We start from the raw sequence: 17,867 nt of genomic DNA on the forward strand, positions 1-17,867 counted from the left end.
CAACCCACCTTTACAAGTGGTTGTAGCATAAAAGCACCATTACACTTCAATTACAGTAACTTTGTGGGTCATGTGCAGTAGGTTGAATGGTAGTGGACCAATTGCGGTTGTCTACACATGGCAGGATGGGAAGGGAAGGAGACCCACATACATACATCACTGCTGCAGCCACCACGACTGCTCTCCCCACCACCAACAAAGACAGCGACAAAATTCGGTAAGCAAATTTCTGGTGTGCACACAACTGTTGATCAGATGACGAATTGGCATGTTGTGTACGAGACGGCAACTCCACTACCCAAAACTGACATGTCAATCACAAAGTTATTTTAATTCAATTATAGTAATAATTCAGACGAGACTCGTATCTTGTTCTGTAGTGTGTTTTACAGAGTCATGCCTTGCACGTACTTAGAATTTCACACCATCATCATCATTTTCCAATTCCAGTTTCCCGGGTGTTGTGTACAAGCGCTTGCCATTGCCTTCTGCCTTCATACATCATCTATTCCAGGACAGCTTCCTCCTCCACATCTTATCTTACAGTCTCTATCCAGCGTTTTCAGGGTCTTCCCTGTGGTCTATGAGGTTTGCGTTGAAATACCTTTTGGCAGGTCCTTCGCTGTTCATTCTCATTATTTGCCCATACTGCTGAAGCCTGCGTTTCTTTATGACACTGCTGACATGAACCTTAATACCAGCTATTTTTCTATTCACCTCATTCCTGATTGTGTCCTTTCTAGTTGTTTGGTTCACAGTGCTAATTAATCTCATTTCTTTTGCCTGAATTCTACTAAGGTCTTTACTTAGTAGGGTACATGTTTCTGCACCATATGTTAGGACTGGTATGAAATATGTGTAGTACGTCGTCACTTTTCTTTTTCAGAAGAAGATTTCTGTTTTGACCGAAAAAATTGGATGCTTTCTGTGTCTTGCTGAGTACTTCCTGCTTACTGGAGTTGCCTCTTGAGATCATGCTTCCTAGGTACTTGAAATGGGAAACAGATTCTACTTTGACTCCTTCCAGAAACACACCTGCCGTCGTTCCTTGACTATCGAGGGTTGTTTCTACTGTCTTTGTTTTACTTATTTTTAGTCAGAAATTTCTGAATATGTTGTTCCAATCATTAAGTTTCCTCCATGCTTCAGCTTCTGCCCGTACTATCAAATTATCTGCAAATACCAGGGAATTTGATTCATCACCTATTTTCTTTATGGATTTTATGATCTTTTCCATTACTATTACAAACGGGAGCAGTGACAGGCCACTTCATTGTTGGAAACCTCTCTTGTTTCAAACCATTTTGATCATCCGTTGCCTATCTAGACACAGCTGTAATACTTTTTGTACAGCATCTTGAGTTTATCAATTAGGTACTTTGGCACCTATAGTTCTTCCAAACATTTCCATATTTTGTTTAAAGGAACACTCTCATGCACTTTTCCGGTGTCTACAAATCCAATCAAGATTTTTTCCATATTCCCAGTACAATTCTGTCAGCATTCTTATTGTAAAAATTAGATCAATAGTACCTCGGTCTTTCCAGGACCCATGTTGTTCTTCCTCAAGCAAAGGTTCTACTATCTTTTTAAGGCTAATTTCTATGATCTTTTCTAACAGCTTCGGGGTGTGTGACAGCAGCATGATGCCTCTGTAATTTCCACATTTTCATCGATTGCCTTTTTCAACAGAGGAATGATGACTCCCTTAAAAACCAGTGATAACACACTATATAGCCAACTTATTTATTTTATTTATTTATTTATTTATTGTTCCGTGGGACCACATTTAGGAGAAGTCTCCATGGTCATGGAACGAGTCAATACATGAAATTATAACACGATTGTAGAAACAGATAAAATGAAATATAAGAAACATATTCAGGCGACAAGTCGTTAGTTTAAATAAAGAAAATCAAGAATGTAACATTGGAATTTGCTTAATTTTTTATCTCTTCCAGGAGCTCCTCGACAGAATAGAAGGCGTGAGCCATGAGGAAACTCTTCAGTTTAGACTTAAAAGTGTTTGGGCTACTGCTAAGATTTTTGAGTTCTTGTGGTAGCTTATTGAAAATGGATGCAGCAGAATACTGCACTCCTTTCTGCACAAGAGTCAAGGAAGTGCATTCCACATGCAGATTTGATTTCTGCCTAGTATTAACTGAGTGAAAGCTGCTAACTCTTGGGAATAAGCTAATATTGCTAACAACAAACGACATTAAAGAAAATACATACTGTGAGGGCAATGTCAAAATTCCCAGACTATTGAATAGGGGTCGACAAGAGGTTTTCGAACTTACACCATACATAGCTCGAACAGCCCGTTTTTGAGCCAAAAATACCCTTTTTGAATCAGAAGAATTACCCCAAAAAATAATACCATATGACATAAGCGTATGAAAATATGCGAAGTATACTACTTTTCGTGTTGAAATGTCACTTATTTCAGATACTGTTCTAATGGTAAATAAAGCGGCATTTAGTTTCTGAACAAGATCCTGAACATGGGCTTTCCACAACAGCTTACTATCTATCCGTACGCCTAGGAATTTGAACTGTTCCGTCTCGCTTATAACATGCCCATTCTGTCTGATTAAAATGTCAGTTCTTGTTGAATTGTGGGTTAGAAACTGTAAAAACTGAGTCTTACTGTGATTTAGCATCAAATTATTTTCCACAAGCCACGAACTTATATCATGAACTACATTATTTGATAATGTTTCAATATTACACATAAGATCCTTCACTACCAAGGTGGTGTCATCAGCAAACAGAAATATTTTTGAATCACCTGTAATACTAGAAGGCATATCATTTACATAAATAAGGAACAGCAGTGGCCCCAGCACCGACCCTTGGGGAACGCCCCATTTAACAGTGCCCCATTGGGACTGAACATCATTACCACTCTCAATATTGCGGAGGATTACCTTCTGCTTTCTGTTCTTAAAGTAGGAGGCGAACCAATTGTAAGCTACTCCCCTTACTCCATAATGTTCCAACTTCTGCAGTAATATTTTGTGGTCAACACAGTCAAAAGCCTTCGTTAAATCAAAGAAAACACCTAACGTTCGCAACCTTTTATTTAATCCGTCCAAAACCTCACAGAGAAAAGAGACTATAGCATTTTCAGTTGTTAAGCCATTTCTAAAACCAAACTGTACATTTGATAGCAAATTATGTGAATTTAAATGCTGCAGTAACCTTGTATATACAACCCTCTCGATAACTTTAGCAAACACCGATGGCATAGAAATAGGTCTATAATTGTCAACATTATCCCTGTCTCCCTTTTTATAAAGTGGCTTCACTACCGAGTACTTTAATCGGTCAGGAAACTGACCACTCCTAAAGGAAAAGTTACAGATATGGCTAAGTACTGAGCTAACATACGTGGAACAATACTTCAGTATTCTGCTAGATATCCCGTCATATCCATGAGAGTTCTTGGTCTTTAGTGATTTAATTATTAACTCAATCTCCCTCTTGTCAGTATCATGGAGGAGCATTTCAGGTAACAGTCTCGGAACACTTTTTTCTAAGAGCGCTATATGATTCCCTGTTGGGACTAGGTTTCTATTTAGTTCACCTGCTATATTCAGAAAGTGATTATTAAGTACTGTACATATATGCAACTTATCAGTAACACGGACATCCCCACTACGCACTGATTCTATATTCTCGACCTGTCTCTGCAGACCAGCCACTTCCTTTACGACTGACCATATGGTTTTAATTTTATCCTGAGACTTAGCTATTCTATCTGCATACCACATACTTTTTGCCTTCCTAATAACTTTTTTAAGCACCTTACAATACTGTTTGTAATGCGCTGCTGCATTTAGATTTTGACTGTTTCTAACATTTTGATATAATTGCCACTTTGTTCTACAAGATATTCTTATCCCTTTAGTCAGCCACCCAGGCTGCCTGTTTGTGCTAGTACCCTTACGCCTAATATTCCAGCTATCTTTATCATGTCTGAACTAAGATCATCAAAGCCTGCTGACTTTCCATTCTGCATGCTCTTTAATGCTGTTTCTGCCTCACATCATGTTAATGGGCATCCATTGGTCTGGACTTCATTAGAGTTGTGGTGACCTCATCTCCATTTAGCAGCATGTTGAAGCACTTTTTCCATTTCACCCCTAATCCCTCCCTCTGTTCATATAAGTTACCATCATCTATTTCCACTGCATTTAATTTTTGGTACGTTTACAGTAATTTCCTAATTCCCTGACAGTTGTCCTCTATCTTTGTGATAAAATCTTCCCCGCACTTTTCCTCTTCTTCCCGCATAAGTCTTTTTACAGCTAGTTTCTTTCCCCTGTATTCCTGAGCTAGATGTTCAATTGCTAATTCATTTTGTCTATCTTCTACTTTCTGTCTTTCATGGCCTCCATTTCATTTCAGTATGTTCCTATCTTTAATTGATGCCTTTACCCGATCATTCCACCAAGGTGTTTCTTCTATTTTGGTGTGGCACTCGTTTTTCCACAGATGTCCATGGCTTTCTTTAACAAGGGTTTCTTTGAATACCGTTCTTCCACTACTTCCCATTTCTGTTTTGGATAATTTTGCTATTATTCGTGCTTTATAGTTTCTTTACTTTTCCATGTCCTTTAATAACCACGTCTTAATCTTTGGCACTCTGTTTTGTTTCAGATTTGGCATCTGAACATCTTAGGTCAGCAATTAATACCCAATGGTCGGTACTTAGACACTCACTGGGTACGACTTTAACATTTGTAGCATACTGACCAGCTTTTCTATCAGTGATGATGAAGTCTGTCATAATCTTGAGCTTGCCATCCCAGCTGTATCTCATTATCTTATGACTTTCCTTCTTTTGATATTGTGTGTTCTGTATGGCTAAGTTGTCTCTCACACAGAAATCAATTAGGTTCTCTCCTTCCGGGTCTCTGTCTTTCTTTACCACCTTGAGCATTCAGATCACCCATGAAGACAGTGTTCTCCTCTGTTCTGCCTTGGTTGTGGCATCATACACAACCATTAGCTCAAAGGAGAGAGCCACCTTCCCTATCATTCACTTGAGTAACTCTTGCCTGGTGCATCCATGCTGTGGAGTGGGCATCCTACACATCAGTAGGCCGGTGTGAAAGGATGGCTAAGGTATGGCAGGACACAGCTTCATGGGGTGTAATGTGGATGCCTGTTCTGGGTTGAGGACAAAGACCTTAATGACATTTTTGGAAGAGGAGGAGACCTCAGGAATGGCAGAGATGGCAGATGAGGCAACCCATCCTCCCTGAGGGTAATTAAAAGAGGACACCCCTGCCTTGTGGAGAAGAGGGATCTTCAAAGACTAAGGGAGTAAACCCTGAAAGAAAATCCTCACCAGAATTAGGTCTAGCAAGTCAGCAGCTGGTCAAATATATACTGCTTTCAAACCTAAACCAAGTATCAGATGGAAGAATGAATTTCACACTATACTGCCTGTATTTACTTTCTGAACTGAACGTGTTTAGCCATTATGACCATTTTCAATTATCACAAATATAACAAGAATAAGGTCGTATGTTTCCATTAACATGCATCATTAAGTTCGCACTGCAGGATTATAACTGTCTTAAGACTTTCTTCACTATTTGATGGTTAACATCATACATTCCTTGAAAGAAACATGTACCATCCAAAGGAACATAAAATACACAGGAAAGAAACACAACAATTACATTAAAGGCCACAATTACTAGCTGCAGCTGACTGGTAACTAAATGTAAATGTCACGTGACTGGGGCCTCCCGAAGGGTAAACTGTTCGTTGGGTCCAAGTCTTTCGATTTGACGTCACTTCAGCGACTTGCATGTCGATGTGGATGAAATGATGATAATTAGAACAACACAACACCCAGTTCCTGAGCAGAGAAAATCTCTGACCAAGCCAGGAATCGAACCCAGGCCCTTAGGATTGACGTTCTGTCACACTGACAATAGGGCAGACTTGTGCAGGGTCATTCCACATCAAATCACCCAATAAAAAATAAATTTTACACCCACCTCCTTAGATTTTCATGAAATTTGGCTCAAATGGTTCTAATACTATCCTGACAACACCTGCAAATTTTTTTTGCTGTATCTCTTATAGTTTTTTTTATAAATTTTTTAAGTTTTGCGTTTTCCGAACCTTCCGAAATGGTAAATTTAATTTGTATACAAAACTTTCAAATTGCTTATCTTAAAAACTCTTCTAGATAACATCATGAATTTTTGCAGCAAGTTTGTTTATTGTACATATTTGAAGATAAAAATGATACTATTCAAATATATTAATATTTTCCATGAATATATATATATATATATATATATATATATATATATATATATATATATATATATATATATATATATATATATACGTATGTATTTTTTTCTTTTCTTTTTTTAATGGATGTTTTGTTTTATAAGAATTACAATATCTAGAGTCTCAGACCTGATAGAATGCTCAAATTTGTTTTAATTTACTCTTAAACATATAGCCTACTTGAAATAATGATGGCTTTTTAACATGTTTATTAATTATAGTAGATTACATTAGAATTATGTACAAAGATAGTGTACTTATGACACTTATGTATAACCCAACTGATTGCTTGAAACATTGAAGTTTTTGAGTAATTTTGTCTTTTTAATAAACATTAATGCTGATTCAACTTGTTTTTCCACTTCATCCAAGAGCTTTCAGTTCTTTTGATACAGTCTTTATTGAAGTAATACATTCTTCCAGTGCCTCTTGATTGAGGTGCGTCTACTACACAGACTATGTGCTCCAAAGGCACTATGCAAGAATCTTCTCTTTCAGGCCAATAAAATGATGCAGCTGGTCCTGAAGGATGTAGAAATAGAATTTCTGCATCTTCTTCATCATTGAATATTGTTTTTACCAGTCCAAAGTACCAGTTACCATCATAATTTACAGCCACATAGCTATTTATGGATGGTTCAACACGAACCCAATCAGAAGATGAATGGAAAGAAAAGAGTAAGGAGGGTTTTACACTATCTGCAGTCCTTCTAATTTCAAGGTTTTTTGTTGGAAGTGGTTTGAAGTTATGAAAACTTGTTGTTCCAGGAATGGTTCGGGTTGCTGAAAAACGGTTTTCTAGTTTTAAACTTAGCAAATCAGCTTCTTTTTTGTCAATAAAGTGAAAATGAACACACATCGATTACTGTCATTATTTGTTCTTTGTCTGAAAGCTGTAGACTAGCTTTCCTTAAAATTCTTTTAATAGTTCCTCCTAGGCCATCACAAATTGACTTCCCATGACTTGTTGCAAAAAAAGTGTGTTGGGCCTTCAAATTAAAGTCTCTCAAGTGTTCAGTCAAATTTTTAAAACTGTTTCTATTTTTGTACTGCCCAGCACAACCATCTGTAAAGTAGTGAACTGAGTCAATGTCAGTATGATGTGATGACAGCCACTTTGTAATTTCTTTTTGTACAAAGTTAACAAAACCAGTATCACGTTCTTGGTCATCACTAATAAAACACTGGTTGGAAACAAAAACATTGTTTTCCTCATTTCTTAGAAAAACTCCAACTGGGTGTAGAGTACAACCACCTCTATTTCAGTGGTAACTTTGGATCTCATTTTGTATAACGAAGGAATAATTTTCACTGAAACCCATCACAATAATTGCTGTTTTGGGTGGTGGGTCTTCTTTCAATTGGGTGGTGGGTCTTCTTTCAATCTTTTAAAGGCTGCTGATTGGGATTTTGCTATAAACGAGTGCGGGGTGAGCTTTTCCAATGACCTAACCAATAAAGAAATGTAGTCTTCAACACTGATAGACTGTTTGATCATTTCTGCCCTCTCTGTGTTAACCCACTGACTGATTACAATTTCTTCTTCTAAATCATAATCTTCACTTAGTTTTTCAGATAAGTACTCAGTTAGTGCAGTATTTGCAGTACAGCTGTCGCAATGACGTACCATGCAGTTTTGGTTTTCCGTGTTGCACACAAGCATCTTAATTAGATCTTTATAAGATTCTTCAATTTTCACAGCATCAAGTAATAGTTTAACATTCTGGTGGATACTGCATACACATACAGTGTGTGTGCCTGCAGCACCAGCAAGGATACACCATTTAGGTCTCAAGAAACAAAATTTTGAAAATCCTACTTCTACCTCGGGATTCTCCCATTAGAAAGAATAATAGAGTTCTCTCAAGTTACACAAAATGAGTCTTTTTTGCATGTACACATTTTTTTTGAACACTTACTTTGTCTTTTGTTCCAGGTAGCACTCTGGAACTTTCATCCTTTTCATAAAAATCTGTTACAAGTCTTACTGTATTTTCAGAAAGTTTTACCTTTTTTTGGACCAGGAGTTTCCAAAATACCCTTTTCAGATTTTAGCTTTCTAGCTTGTCGCACCATGTACTCACTTACATTAAATTCTTTCATCACTTTATTTTGACTCCGAGAATCTGGAGCCAAGGTCATAATCTGGATTTTTCTAGACCTCCCAACAGATGAAATCTTCTCTTTCATAAGAGAAATCATTACATCAAAATCCTTTGCTTTCTCAACCACACTTGTATCTTCTTCGACATCATCAGAACTTGGTGCATCATATTTTAATGCTTTTGAAACTGCCTTTTTTGCAGTCTTTTCAATACTGCTAACCTTCCTTTTAAAATAAGACCCTTTACTTTGTTCTGACAAGCCATGAAGCTCTATCGGTGTTAAACCTAAATTATCAAGAGCAATGTTTGTTTGTACGAGGGATTCATTTCTGGATTCCTGTGATTCTAATTCAACCATGACTTCATCTGTTTCACTTTCATTGACTTCAACTCTTAATTTTTCCTCACAAAAGTTACGGCATGTTGAGCAAAACTTTTGTCCAGGTTTTATGCTAATATTTTTTGTCAGTAATTGTTTAGAAAGATCCAAGCCTACACTTCTCAATGATTTTTTGATGAGCTTTTTGTGTTTTTTAGTGGGTCTACACATGTTGTTTGATACTTTTCAAAAACGTTTAAAAAGTAGTAGCTGTGGTATGAACATATATTCTTAAATTCACACAGATTAATTCCAGATCGTAAGTGGATCAAATCTCTTTCTTCCTCGCCCAATTCAGATACCGGCTGTAACTTTTTTGAAGGTGTGTAGGTTCTTTTGGAAACAGTCAGATTTTTTAAATAACCCTACGCTACAGGTTTGAATATCTGACATACTGATTTCACTTTTGGTCTGATTACTGTTCTGGTTACTTTTATAGGATATTGGAAAAGAATCTCTGTAAACTAAGTAACAGTACTTACTGAAAGTTCGAATAAACTTAATAAAATACTATCCAAGCACTATTTAACACTGTAATAATTTTTTACTTCAAAACACAGGAGTAACAAAACAAAATCCAAGCGTACATTGTTACTTGAAGAAGACAAAAACTTATTTTCGGTGTCTAAGTCACTTGGTACTTTTTATTTGTAAAATATAATTAATATTATTTTAAAAATTAGATAACTATTAAACAGGTTAAAAAGCCAACATAATTTTTCTTTTATCTAATAGCCTATACAATTAAGAGTATTTTAAAACAAATTTGAGCTTTCTGTCAGGTCTGAGACTCTAGATATTGCAGTTTTTGTAAAACTGAACATCCGTTAGCTAAAAAAAAAAAAAAAATTGTAAATTTTTATTCATTTGAAAGGTTTTAATATATCTTTATGGTAATTTTTTTTAACATTTAGATATAATACACAGACTTATTCCAAAATTTCATACTGATATCTTGAGTATTCTTTAATATACAAATTTTTTTAGTTGTGAGGACATGTTTAAGTTAAGATTTCCGACTGCTGAAACAACGCCAAATCTAAAAACTTAAAAAATTTATAAAAAAAACTATCAGATAAAGAGCAAAAAAATTTTACAAGTGCTTTCAGGATCATAAAAGAAGTAATTGTACCAAGTTTTATCAAAATCTGACATGGTTGGTGTCAAGGCCTGGGTGACTTGACATGGAATGACCCTGCAGTGATAGTTGTACCATAAACAACAAACTGTCAATAACTTTTGTTGTACAATTTAGGTATAGTGCCAGGAATTCAAAATGTGCCTTCACTTATTTGATCAGCTACTTATGATAACACTTCACAAACCAAACACTTCATCAGAAATAGTATGCGAACATAACATTTTCTGCAACTCATGTGCTAATGCTCCTACCCTAACTAAATCGTTCACAAAACATCTCTATTTTTTCAAAATCTAGTTTCCACTGTCTCAAATACAATTATGTCAATAATCTTCATATTTGTTCCATGTTTGATGCCAATGAACAACTTTGTAATTCCTGGGCCTTGTCCCTACAAGGGAACCTCCCAATCACACCCCCCTCAGATTTAGTTACAAGTTGGCACAGTGGATAGGCCTTGAAAAACTGAACGCAGATCAATTGAGAAAACAGGAAGAAGTTGTGTGGAACTATGAAAAAAATAACCAAAATACACAAACTGAGTAGTCCATGCGCAAGATAGGCAACATCTAGGATAGTGTGAACTCAGGAGCGCCGTGGTTAGCGTGAGCAGCTGCGGAATGAGGGGTCCTTGGTTCAAGTCTTCCCTTGAATGAAAAGTTTGAGTTTTTATTTTCAGACAATTATTATCTGTCCGTCCATCCATGATTACCATTCCTCCAGGTTGTACACCTCTTGTACAACCGTTAGATGTGTGTGGTTTTCGGCAAGTGAAATACTTTGTGAAAAGATTCTATGATTTTGCGAAGCTGCACAGGTACACAGAGCAGTATTGTTTATGTGATCGTGTGTCAATTATGAAAGTTCAGGCAGTCACACATAATCAACTTCGCTCTCCAAAATTCCAGGACATGTTCAGATTTGCTTGGACATATGCAGGATTTGTCGGTCTACACACGGAACAATTTGAAAGCATTAAAAACACGTTTTGACCAAGCACAGGGAAAACCGTGCGACTGTGAAACTGTTGCATTCATTTGTTGAAGTTTATGTGACAAACTCTTATGTTTTCATCACTTTTTTGGGACTGATTATCACATCCACAACAAAACCTAAACCGGGCAAGGGAGAAGAACCTTTTTACCCATTTGGCAAGTGTACAGAGTTAAGTTAGGTAGGTCGACAACATATTCCTGTCATGTGATGCACGTGCAGTCACCAGTGTCATATAGAATATATCAGACGTGTTTTACTGTGGAGGAATCGGTTGACCTATGACATTGCGATCAAATGTTTTCGGTTCCCATTGGAGAGGCACGTCCTTTCGTCTACTAATCACACGGTTTTGCGGTGCGGTCGCAAAACAGAGACACTAAACTTATTACAGTGAACAGAGACATCAATCAATGAACGGACAGATCAAAACTTTGCGAAAATAAAGAAAGTAAAATTTTCACTCGAGGGAAGACCTGAACTAAGAACCTCTCGTTCTGCAGCTGCTCATGCTAACCACGGGACCACTGCACTCCTGAGCTCACACTATCCTTGATGTTGCCTATCTTGCACATGAACTACTCAGTTTGTATATTTTGCTTATTTTTTTCATAGTTCCACACAACTTCTTCCTGTTTTCTCGATTGATCTGTGTTCAGTTTTTCAAGGCCTATCCACTGTGCCAACTTATAACTAAATCTGATGGGGGTGCAATGGGGAGGTTCACTTGTTAGTACCATATTTTTCTGCCTACACAAGAATATAAAATATAATCAAACACTTTTGTTAAATCAGTGTAGATTCCAACTGCCTCTTGTTCTCTTTTAGCCATTATAAAACCTTACACAAAGATGAACAAATTTTATTCACCAATACCAATCAACTTTCCAGACAACAAAATCACTTAACTGATAAATTCTTCATTATTATGGATTACTACTCTTTCACATAGACCTAGCAACTTAAAAAACATTCTGAGGAATAAAATCTGCAATTCTTCATATTACAGCTTCTTCCGAAGTTACCATAAATTGTAATACAGCCACAGAGCAATCTAGAAATTGTAAGGTTGAAATCTTCACTCATCAATAATTTAATGCACACTTGTTGTTTACACATCTGTAATAACTGTCCCCATGTTACTTAGATCTAGCTTGCCCATTAATCACAGACCAAGTGTCACGTATGTTCTGAGATATCCATAATCTCTTTCTATACTGTATGTACCTAAACAGTATGATGACACTAAATATTTGTATTGGGTGTGAAACTTTGTAATGTGGGTGTGACACTTCATGATACTCCTCACATTTCCTTTCCACGACATTCCAGCTGGTAAAAGTGGAGAATACAGACAGTTCTATTTATTACATGCTGGCAGAGCAATCTTCGTAGCACTTGGCATATGGTGTGAAGCATGTGAATACTTCAACAGCTGCCCCCCCCCCCCATTTTTTTTTTAGCCACACACAGAGTTTTAGGTAGATGGCATATTACAGAGCAGCAAATTGAAAATAACATGTCTCAATTGTGCAGTAATTTTGTGATGTGCAACATCAAAAACAAATTTATATTCTGTCCTAGTTTCCAAACCCTAAGGCACTAATATACAGGATTATTACAAATGATTGAAGCGATTTCACAGCTCTACAATAATTTTATTATTTGAGATATTTTCACAATGCTTTGCACACACATACAAAAACTCAAAAAGTTTTTTTAGGCATTCACAAATGTTCAATATGTGCCCCTTTAGTGATTTGGCAGACATCAAGACAATAATCAAGTTCCTCCCACACTCGGCGCAGCATGTCCCCATCAATGAGTTCGAAAGCATCGTTGATGCGAGCAAGCAGTTCTGGCACGTTTCTTGGTAGATGAGGTTTAAACACTGAATCTTTCACATAACCCCACAGAAAGAAATCGCATGGGGTTAAGTCGGGAGAGCGTGGAGGCCATGACATGAATTGCTGATCATGATCTCCACCACGACCGATCCATCGGTTTTCCAATCTCCTGTTTAAGAAATGCCGAACATCATGATGGAAGTGCGGTGGAGCACCATCCTGTTGAAAGATGAAGTCGGCGCTGTCACTCTCCAGTTGTGGCATGAGCCAATTTTCCAGAATGTCCAGATACACGTGTCCTGTAACGTTTTTTTCGCAGAAGAAAAAGGGGCCATAAACTTTAAACCGTGAGGCACACAGAAGCTTTAAACTGCGCATACCATCGCCGAATGGAGTTAGCAGTTGGTGGATCTTTGTTGAACTTCGTCCTGAAGTGTCGTTGCACTGTTATGACTGACTGATGTGAGTGCATTTCAAGCACGACATACGCTTTCTCGTCTCCTGTCGCCATTTTGTCTCACTGCGCTCTCGAGCGCTCTGGCGGCAGAAACCTGAAGTGCGGCTTCAGCCGAACAAAACTTTATGAGTTTTTCTACATATCTGTAGTGTGTCGTGACCATATGTCAATGAATGGAGCTACAGTGAATTTATGAAATCACTTCAATCATTTGTAATAGCCCTGTATATCCCAAGAAATGGTAAACTGCGGGGAATTAACTCCAAACCATATTGAAACCATGCAATTTGCTATATAAAAGTACCACATTGTAAATATATGAGCATCCTGATAGGCACTGTCGCTATTCTTAGATTTAGCCCCCATTAACTGAGACAGCAGTTCGCATTTTAATCTCTGCACGAGGCATCCCAGGGGTTAGTTAATTTCCCTCATTTAATTTTTGCTGTGACAATTAGAAGCCCCAATTTCAGTGTATAAAGTAGGAGAGCATGTAACTATCATGTCCTCCACATCTGAAAAGTAAAGGAATGCCTTTGAATTCTATTCAAAGGTATGCATGTATGTTGTGTATTCCACACCATGTGCCCAGGACTTTATATTTTAAATCTGGTAGCTTGTAAACAAAAACAATGTTGTTTACATTTGTTCCCGCACATCTTGAATGTAGCACTACTTGAGGGTAATCAAACAATAACTGAAATTTGGATAGTTTGAAGCACACACATGGTCATCTTCAAAATATCCACTGAAAGAAGTACATAATTATGCCATGCTTTAGTGTATGGTAACTGAACCATTTTCTCTCTTTTACACTAAGGGCTTCACATTAAATGTGATTGCTCATAACATTATCATTCTAAAATACCAGAACAATTACAATGGAATGACACTAAAATGAACAACTAACAGTACAACTAGCGGAACAAACAACCAATTGGCCAAACACTAACTGGATGAAATTTCACTCCTCTGAACAAGAAATTGCAGCAATTTACAACATCTCAACAGTAAAAAGAATTTAAAAAGACACCAGTTACCGTAAGCAAAGTATATGCTACACTCAAAGTATGTGAGAAGAATGTGTACAGAAGCAAGATCATTTTCATTTGCAGGTAATGTGTTAGCAAGTGTGCCATCACAACATGCATCCCACACAACTGTGAAATTGATAACAGTTGTTCTGTGAACCTCCGCTGAGTCTGTAAAGCAACGGGACATGTCCTTGACAAGCTGCAGCCTTTGATCAATCTGGGTTGTGCTTTAGTAGTGTAACTTACTGTTCTGCACATGGAGGGCGGAAATACATGTTTCAAACCCAATCAAGTACACAGTTTTCACCTGTCACATATCAGTAGAAGGTTGAGAACGGGATTATTTCATATGTCAGTACACCAATTATCAAGAATGTGTGTCACATGCCATGCATTATCATCAAATGCACTTCAGTTTTTCGGCTAGATTCTGTTACAAGTAATGGCCTTATGTTCTAAATATTTACAAGCGTTGCTTGGCACCTTTTAATACCCAACAAGAATAATATGAACTATAGAATCCTATAAAATCACTCTTAATCCCTTTCCAATTTGTATCAGTAACCCAACTACCAATTAACATATTTATGTACCATTCAGTTTCGTATACTTAAGATAAACGCAATGAAAATTTAATACAAAGACGTGCCTATAGGTTTGTTTATATTTAATTCGACAGGCCAAACTCTACGAAATCTGTGTAGGCCAGCATACTTTTTTTCGGAGAGCGACAAAAGCGAACACATTATGACACACTATTATAACACACTATAACATGTTCTCGCCTAAAACGAAATATTGTCAAATCATAGGGTACGAATCAGCGACCGTAGTGTCACATAAACACAAGAGGCATCTACTGTAAGCTGCAAACAAAGATGTGAGTATAGGAAGTGCGAACATAAATGTAGTAACCTGTTAGTATAATGAAAATATTCACTTTTTTATGAAATGCTTACCTCCTTCACATCAAATTTCTCGAAAGTACACATACTTACAGAGTGCACCCTTCGTGGTAATGGCATACGCGGAAGGACGCACCAATATGCACAGTAGTAATGTTAGCACTAAAATTCGTGGAATGGCAATACTTACTCCATTTTCGTAAACTTTCTCCTGCACACTAGGTGCGCGACGCTTTTAAGCGACTAGTTCCCCATTTTTACGGCGATATAGAACGAGAGAAATTTTTCACGTGCTTCTTGTATCGTGTCATGGGGACGAATGGGTGGATGAATACTAGAGCGCTCATATGTAGTTATCCTCCTCCGCGTGCTACTTCAGTATTCGTAACAAATACTGCTTTACCAGCTTTCCAAAATCAAAAATGATCGGATTAAAGTGTGTAATTATTACAGTAAATTATATGAAACAATTAACTGATTGAAAAAAAATACAAATTTCGATTGTTATAAGGGACTACTTTTTTGTGCGAATGTCATTGCTTCTACCTGTCACAATGTTGCATCAGAAACTTATATGACGTCATTAGATGTTTTGTATTTGGGTTCCTTTAATACATATGTTGAAGACAATACCAATTTCTCGGTAAATCTCTAAATAGTACATCCATCTGAAATTTAAAAGCTACCTGTGTCTGTTTTTAAGACAATGTCCTTTTATATATTCGTCATATGGTATGGACGTTTAATCGAAAACGTACAGCCTCCGCAAATGTCTGAAAGCCAAGTATTTTGTAGAACGTTTCTGTCGTATTGACTTGATCATCGATCAGAAATACTTTTTGTAAGTAACAGCAATATCACCACGGTATCAAAACAGGTCAGGTGCAACTTTCATGCCCTAGCGCTGTTTGTAGTGCAACAAAAGCAACGTAAAGCGTTGTCTATGCAACCATGTTCGTGTAACCAATGTACTTTTGGTAGGTTGATGAACTTCCAACACATACAGCTTTATGGGGCACTCAACCATGTTCCAGTTTGTTTTTCAATGGCCCTTATTACAACTTTTAACTGTTCCAACAGTCTGAGCTTCAAATAACTTAAATACTCGGGCCCACGCATCGTTCAAAACTAGACGAAAATATGAGGTGTCGGTATGCAAAACGTTTGTCTGTACGTAACGTAAGACTGAGGCAGTATAATCCCCAACTTTCGATCTCATAGTTCCAGTTTGCAGAGTGTTCAAGACATTTCTGACGAAAGTGTACTAGACAATTAAAAGCGCCTTTTTTTCGATGTGCTGCACAAGACAACTGTTTTTGACGTGAAAAATGGATATTTTGGAGGCATCTCAGATTAATGCACAAGTAATTTCTGCTGGTATACCTACGGGGCACAAAAAACAACATAAATTTCCAGGACTTGAAACACAATACCGCTTGGTTAATTGTTACGGTACCGAGTGCATCGAGTAAGAAACTCTTTCCTGGATAACATCTTACGCGGTCAACAGCGGTCGTGTTACTTCACGTCATGGTTTGCGAAGTTCCGCTGAAGCATAGGTAATGCATTTTTCCGTTAGCAAGCTAGAGGGAAGTGAGTGTACAGATAATCAGGGCTGGTATAAGCCCCAAGAGGCAAGCGTCAGGAGCCGTTACTGGGGGTGCCATACTGAGACGCACCCCGGTGCAAAATTTTTGCGCAGGGTGTTTCATAACTAGTAGCAGAAACTGACACATGTATACTTATATGATAACAGAAGCAAAAACGTTCCAATAAATATGCGTGCGCAAACAAGCCGTCTGTGAGATAATAAGCAACATTGGGAGTTCATAAAAGTGATGATGGTTAATGGCGTTCCTCACGTATTGTTAAATGAGCCATGATGGTTTTGGAAGAGTGAGATACACGTTGTAATGTGTGGTTACCAGCCACCACTGACTCCAGCATCAAATATTGTCATAGTCATTATAAAGGTATTTGAAATACAGTAAAAACTGCCGATTAACGTCTCCATCTAATGGGCCTCAAATTTCGTCCAAGACTTACCTTAATAATAAATACAATACTACTTCAGCAAGTTCATAGAGTATATGAGTACAATACATGTCATAATTTATAGGCCCTACATGTGTACTTGTTAAAGGAGCATTCAGTGTGTCGACTACACAACATTTTATTAACACAATATTTCTCTATTGTACCGTGCATAAATTTGTGTTTTCCTTTTCTGTAGCATAAATTAAAATTTTTAACATCTTCAACAGGTTTCAACCACTTTCGTGGCAAATTTTCTGAAATACTTGTTGTTCTCATGTAACTTAAAACTTGTGCAGTTAAACAATTTCAGTTATTTAAAACACCACTGTAAAATTTTCGTATTTGTGTCTCAGCTTTCCCAATGAGAAGTGATATAATTTGTAAGTTATGTAACTGAAAATTTTCACTGTTCAATAAAAAAAACAGATTTTATACTTTCATTTTTTACATCCACTTTAACAAATTTAACTTAAACAGGAATTGTTCCTCCTCCTAATATTTAGCACTGGAATAAGATTAAATATTTTTTAAACGCCCTTCCACAATTACCAGATTAAGATTGTAATGAAAGTTCTTTTACAAAGAGTCCAAGTAATGTCGGAGAGAAAGGTGGAGGAGTGTTTGGGAAAATCAACCTGAACTGGA

At 37.1% G+C, this 17,867-nt stretch overlaps 1 protein-coding gene across 1 annotated transcript in view; it reads right to left on the reverse strand.

Annotated features, from left to right (window-relative positions):
- Window positions 1-15,528, reverse strand: part of LOC124605415 (activating transcription factor of chaperone) — a 48,495-nt gene extending 32,967 nt beyond the window's left edge. The window contains exon 1 of the mRNA XM_047137066.1: window positions 15,376-15,528. The gene's annotated coding sequence lies outside the window, so the exon portion shown is untranslated. The remainder of the gene's footprint in view (window positions 1-15,375) is intronic.
- Between the last annotated feature and the right edge of the window lie 2,339 nt (window positions 15,529-17,867).

This window comes from Schistocerca americana, chromosome 3 (assembly GCF_021461395.2).
Source record: "Schistocerca americana isolate TAMUIC-IGC-003095 chromosome 3, iqSchAmer2.1, whole genome shotgun sequence".
Classification (NCBI taxonomy): domain Eukaryota; kingdom Metazoa; phylum Arthropoda; class Insecta; order Orthoptera; family Acrididae; genus Schistocerca; species Schistocerca americana.